Source organism: Marmota flaviventris, chromosome 2 (assembly GCF_047511675.1).
Source record: "Marmota flaviventris isolate mMarFla1 chromosome 2, mMarFla1.hap1, whole genome shotgun sequence".
Taxonomy (NCBI): domain Eukaryota; kingdom Metazoa; phylum Chordata; class Mammalia; order Rodentia; family Sciuridae; genus Marmota; species Marmota flaviventris.
Window position 1 is genome coordinate 37,922,345 of NC_092499.1, and position 6,977 is coordinate 37,929,321.

Genomic DNA, 6,977 nt, shown 5'->3' on the forward strand with positions numbered 1-6,977 from the left:
ACACAAGATTTTTGTGAAGTCCAACTTATTTATTTCATGGTTTGTTTGTTCTTTTGGTGTCAGACCCAAGTATCCATTGTCAAATCAGAAGAGCATGAAGATTTCCCTGAGGATTTCTTCTAAGAGTTTTATGTTTTAAACTATTACATAGGCTGTTGATCTATTTTGATTTGATTATGAAGCACGGAATGAGATGGAGGTCCACCATATTCTTTTGCCTGTGGTGTCCATGTGTCTCAGTTCTATTTGTCGAAGATATTATTCTTTCTTCATGAATGGTGAAGACTTCCTTGACCACTTTTATTAAAAATCAATTGGCGGCCGAAGACCGGATGCACTGCGGTGTCCTGCGCCGACGTGGGCTTCTAGCGGATGGAGGCGACTTTGGAGCAACACTTGGAGGATCCGTCCATTGTTGGAGTCCTGTGCACAGATTCACAAGGACTTAATCTGGGCTGTCAGTGGGACTCTGTCAGATGAACATGCTGGGGTTATATCTGTTCTTGCCCAACAAGCAGCTAAGCTAACCTCTGACCCCACTGATATTCCTGTGGTTTGCCTAGAATCAGATAATGGGAACATTATGATCCAAAATCATAATGGCATCACTGTGGCAGTGCACAAAATGGCCTCTTGATGTCTCTCATCAGTTTTCCAGCAGCCTGTCACAGGGACTCAATCCTACTATGTTAATCATCTTACAAAACTAGTTAAGTTGCACTGATTAAGCCATTCATTGAATATGCATTGGGTACTTTTCTATTTATTTTAGATTAAGTTGCTTTTTAACCAATGTATCAGGATATTAATAAGGATCATGTTTTGAAGCAGCATGTCCAGATCACTTTGTATATAAAATTTTGTTAGGTTAAATAAATCTGCTTGGAGGAAAAAAATCAATTGGCTATAAACTGGTTATTTCTGAACTCTCAATTCCATTCCATTGGTCCATGTGTCTCTCTTTATGCCAGTACCACCATGTTTTGATTACTATAATTTGTAAGTTTTGAAATTGAGAAATGGAAGTCTTTTAACTTTTTTCATTGTCAATATGGTTTTTGCCTCTTGGGATTAATTTTTATTTTATTTTTTGTAGTTGTAGTTTGTAGATTGACAAAATGACTTTATTTTATTTGTTTATTTTTATGTGGTCCTGAGGATCAAACCCAGTGCCTCACACATGCTAGGCAAGTGCTCTGCCACTGAGCTACAGCCTTAGCGCTTTTTGGGGATTCTTGCAATTCCATTGCATTGTCTTTTCCATTTGAGAAAACAAAAAGCCACTGGAATTTTCATAGTGTATTGCCATTTACCAATATTGTCTTTCAGTCTGTGAACATAGATGTGTCTGTCCTTTTAATTAGATCTTCTTTACTTTATTTCAGCAATGCGCTGTAGTTTTCAGTGTACATTTTTTCATTTATTTGGTGAAATTTAGTTTTAGGTGTTTTGTTCTTTTGTATGTTCTCATCAATAGAATTGTTTTCCAAATTTCCTTTTTCTATCATACACATTGCTGGTATATAGAAACACAACTAATCTTGTATCTTTCAAATTGCTGAATTCATTTACTAAACTATGTCTGTTTTTGGTTTGGATCTTTGATGTTTTCTTTATATATAGTCTTTTTAAAAACTTTTAAAAATTTGTTCTAATTAGTTATACATGACAGCTGAATGCATTTCAATTCATTGTACACAAATAGAGCATAGTTTTTCATTTCTCCGATTGTACACGATGTAGAGTTGCACCATTTGTGCAATTGTATGTGTACTTAGGGTAATAGGTCTCATTCTACCATCTTTCCTGCACTATATCCTCTCTCCTCCTAATCCTCTCCTTTGCCCAGTCCAAAGTTTCTCCATTTTTCCCATCCCCCCCCATTATGGATCAGCATCCACTTATCAGAGAAAACATTTGGCCTTTGGTTTTTTTGAGATTGGCTTATTTTGCTTAGCATGACATTCTCCATCTTCATCCATTTACCTGCAAATAACTTTATTCCCTTTTAATGCTGAGTAATAATTCATTATATATATATATATATATATATATATATATATATATATATATATATATATATATATATAACACATTATCTTTATCCATTCTTCTATTGGTGGGCATCTAGGTTGGTTCCACAGTTTAGCTGTTGGGAATTCACCTGCTATAAACTTTGATGTGGCTGTGTCACTATAGTATGCTGATTTTAAATCCTTTGGGTATAGACCAAGGAGTATAGACCAAGGGTATAGACCAAGCTGGGTCAAATGGTGGTTCCATTCCAAGTTTTCTAATGAATCTCCATACTGCTTTCTGGATGGTTACACCAAGTTGCAGTCCCACCAGAAATGTATGAGTGTACCTTTCCCCTCACATCCTTATCAACACTTATCATTGCTTGTATTTTTTCTTTTTTTAAATTTATTTTATTTTTTTTAGATACACAACAGTGGGATGTATTACAATTTTTATTACACTGCAGATCACAATTTTTCATATCTTTGCATGAAGTATGTTCATGCCAATTCATGTCTTTATACATGCACTTGTTTTTTTTTCATTACAATTCTTATTACACATATATACCACAATTTTTCATATCTCTGTTTGTATATAAAGTAGGTTGACATCCATCTGTCTTCATACATGTACTTTGGATAGTGATGTCCATCACGTTCAACCATCCTTGTTCAGCACCTACCTCTTCCTTTACCCTTCCTCCCCTCTTCCCTATGTAGAATTCATTTATTTGTCCCATGTTCCCCATCCCTACTCCACTATGAGTCAGCTTCCTTATATCAGAGAAATCATTAAGTATTTGTTTTTTTGGAATTGGCTAACTTCACTTAGAATTATCTTCTCCAACACCATCCATTTACCTGAAAATGCCATGATTTTATTCTCTTTTACTGCTGAGTAAAATTCCATTGTATATATATATATATATATATATATATATATATATATGCCACATTTTTTTATCCATTCATCCACTGAAGGGCATATAGGTTGGCTCCACAGTTTAGCTATTATGAATTGTGCTGCTATAAACATTGATGTGACTGTGTCCCTGTAGTATGCTGTTTTTAAGTCCTTTGTGTAGAGTCGGAGGAGAGGGATAGCTGGGTCAAAAAGTGGTTCCATTCCCAGATTTCTAAGGAATCTCCATACTGCTTTCGATATTGGCTGCACCAATTTGCATTCCCACCAGCAATGTATGAATGTACCTTTTTCCCCACATCCTTGCCAATACTTATTGTTGTTTGTATTCTTGATAACTACCATCTGTCTGGAGTGAGATGAAATCGTAATTTTGTTTTGCATTTCTCTAATTATTAAAGATGTTGAACATTTTTTTTCATATACTTGTTGGTCCCTTGTACATGTTCTGTGAAGTGTCTGTTCAATTTCTTAGCCCATTTATTGATTGGGTTATTGTGTGTGTGTGTGTGTGTGTGTGTGTGTGTGTGTGTGTTAAGCTTTTTGAGTTCTTTATATATCCTGGAGATTAGTGCTCTATCTGATTTGCATGTGGTTAAGATATTCTTCCACTCTCTAGGCTCTCTTTTCACCTCATTGTTTCTTTTGCTGAGAAGAAGCTTTTTAGTTTGAATCCATCCTATTTATTGATTCTTTATTTTATTTTTTGTACTTTAGGAGTCTTGTTAAGGAAGTCATTGCCTAATCTAACAAGATGAAGATTGGGGCCTGCTTTTTCTTCTCTTAGACGCAGGGTCTCTGGTCTAATTCCTAGGTCCTTGATCCACATACAGTTGAGTCTTATGCATGATGAGAGATAAGAATTTTTATTTTGGTGCATATGGATCTCCAGTTTTCCCAGCACCATATGTTTTTTCCAATGTACGTTTTTGGCACCTTTGTCTAGTATGGCATAACTGTATTTATATGGGTTTGTCTCTGTGTCTTCTATTCTGTACCATTAGTCTACATGTCTATTTTGTGCCAATAGTATCCATTTTTGTTACTATAGCTTTGTAGTATAGGTTAAGTTCTGGTATTGTGATGCCTCCTGCTTCACTCTTCTTGCTAAGAATTGCTTTAGCTATTTAAGGTTTCTTATTTTTCCAGATGAATTTCATGATTGCCTTTCTATTTCTATAAGGCATGTCATTGGTATTTTAATTGGAATTGCATTGAATCTGTATAGTTCTTTTGGTAGTATGGCCATTTTGACAATATGAATTCTGCCTATCCAAGAACATGGGAGATCTTTCCATCTTCTAAGGTCTTATTCAATTTCTTTCTTTAGTGTTCCGTAGTTTTCATTGTAGATATCTTTCACCTCTTTTGTTAAGTTGATTCCCAAGTATTTTATTTTTTTAGTTTTTGAGGCTATTATGAATGGGGTAGTTTTCCTAATTTCTCTTTCAGTGACTTCATCATTGATATATGGAAATGCATTTGATTTGTGGGTATTGATTTCATATCTTTCTACTTTGCTGAATTAATTTACTAGTTCTAGAAGTTTTCTGATGGAATTTTTTGGGTCTTCTAGTTATAGAATCATATCATTGGTAAATAGTGCTAATTTGAGTTTTTCTTTTTCCTATCTGTTTCCCTTTCATTTCTTTCATCTGTCTAATTGCTCTGGCTAGAGGTTCAAGGATTATGTAGAAGTGGTCAAAGAGGATTATGTAATAGAAGTGGTGAAAGAGGGCATCCCTGTCTTGTTCCAGTTTTTAGAGAGGGAATGCTTACTTTTTTTTTCCATTTAGAATGTTTTTGGGTTTGGGTTTAGCATAGATAGCTTTTACAATGTTGAGGTAAGTTCCTACTGTGCCTGGTTTTCCTAGTGTTTTATATATACATCTTGTGGTAAAGCTAGGGGGAAGCTTTCAGTCTTCCAACACTCTGGATGATGATAGCTTTGAGTTTTTGATAAACATCCTTCATTATGTTAAGGAATTTCTCTTTTTCCTAGTTTGTTGAATTTTGTAAATCATGAAGGAGTTTTGAATTTTTTCTAATGTGTTTTTCTGCATCTGTTTTGATGATTGTATGGCCTTTCTTCTCCATTGTCTCAATATAGTGTATCACCTTGATTATTTCCTTATGTTGAATCACACCCTGCTTTCCTGGAACAAATCTCACTTAGTCATGGATATGTAATCCTTTTATTGTGCAGTAAGTTTTGATTTACTATAATTTTGTTAGGATTTGTGCATGTATATTCATAAAGAATATTGGTGTGTGATTTTCTTTGGACATAATTACTTGACTTTTGTATCTGTGTTTTGGTCTCTTTGAATGTCAGGAAATGTTACCTCCTCTTCAATTTTTTTCAATATTTATTTTTAATTTGCATTTGGACACAATAGTTTTATTTATTTATTTTTATGTGGTGCTCAGGTTTGAACCCAGGTCCTTGCACGTGCAAGGCAAGTGCTCTTCTGCTGAGCCACTACCCCAGCCCCTATTAGATTTTTTTAAAAGAAGAATTTGGTGACATTCTTAGGTAAATGTTTGGTAGAAATTGCCAGTGATGCTCTCTAGTCCTGAGGTTTTCTTTATTGGAAATTTTAAAATTATTGACTCAAACTCTTTTGTGGTTATAGGTCTAGTCAGTTTTCTTATTTTTCTGAATCAGTTGTGATGATTTCTGGATTTCTAGGAGTTTATCCATTACATGTAAATTATCTAGTTTTACTGAGTTCAATTGTTCTTTTATAATCTGTTTCATGGTTAGAAGTCTGTACTTTCAATTCTGCCTTTCGTAATATAAATATTTTGTTCTGAGTTGATCTAGCTGAAAGCTTGTCGATTTTGTTATCTTTTGAAAGAAACCACTTGTGATTTTGTTTCTTTCCATTTTGCTGATTTCTTTATAATCTTTATAATTTTCTTTCTTTGGCTGGGTTGAGTTATTTATTTGATTTTTTTATTAGTTCTTTTTTTTGATAGTGACAAAGTGACAATTATATAACAATTATAATTATGTTGGTACCCAACATTAGACCCTCTGTAAAATACATGTAAAAAGTAGAGAAAGATTGCAATACAGTACTAGTAGAGTACTTCAATACCACAAGTTGACCATGGACAGATTATCTAGATAGAAAACTAATAAGGAAACATTAGACTTGAACTACAATTTTGAAGAAATGGGTCCAGGCATGAAGTATACATTTAAAATGCCAGCTACATGGAAGATAATGGGAGGAGGATGGTGAGCTTTACAAGTCTAGGTAGCTCAGATTCTGTCTCAAAAAAATAAAAAAAATCACTTGCCTCATATATCACATGGACCTAACAAACTTATGGAACATTTCAAAATGCAGCAGATGAGTACACATTATTCTCAAGTGTACATAGAACATTCTCCTGGATAGTATGAGATCATACCAAGTATCTATTCTATACACAATAGTATGAAACTAAAAATTAATAATGGAAGAAATTTTGAAAAATCCACAAGTAGTTGAATATTAAACAACATGATCCCAACCAATGGATCAATGAAAAATTTAAAATAAATAGTGTCATTAGACAAAAATCAAACTGCAGCATAACAAAAATTATTGCATACATGAAAAACAGTACTAATAAAAAAGCTCATAGCAATAAATGCAAACATCAAAAGGAAGAAGTTCTTCCAGTGATAAAGTTATGATGTTGAGTTGAGATCTTTCATTTTATGTACATGTTTCCAGTTATATATGTCCCTCTGAGCACCGATTTGTCTGTATCCCATCCATTTTGTTATGTTTTATTTCCTTTCATCTCAAAGAGTTTTCTAATTTCTCTTGTGATTTCTTCTTTGACCCATTGATTATTTAAGTGGCTATTTCAGTTTCCAAGTTTCTGAACTTTTATTTTCCTTCTGTTATTGATTTCTAGCTTTCTTCTATTGTGACTAGAGAACAGAATTTGAATTATTTCAATATTTTTTGAACATACTGAAAATTGGTTTATGGCATAATGTATTGTTTATTCTGAAGAACGTTATATATGCA

At 33.7% G+C, this 6,977-nt stretch overlaps 1 pseudogene; it reads left to right on the plus strand.

Annotated features, from left to right (window-relative positions):
- The first annotated feature begins 372 nt into the window (after positions 1-372).
- Positions 373-896, plus strand: LOC117794635 (ragulator complex protein LAMTOR5 pseudogene; annotated as a pseudogene).
- Positions 897-6,977: the final 6,081 nt, after the last annotated feature.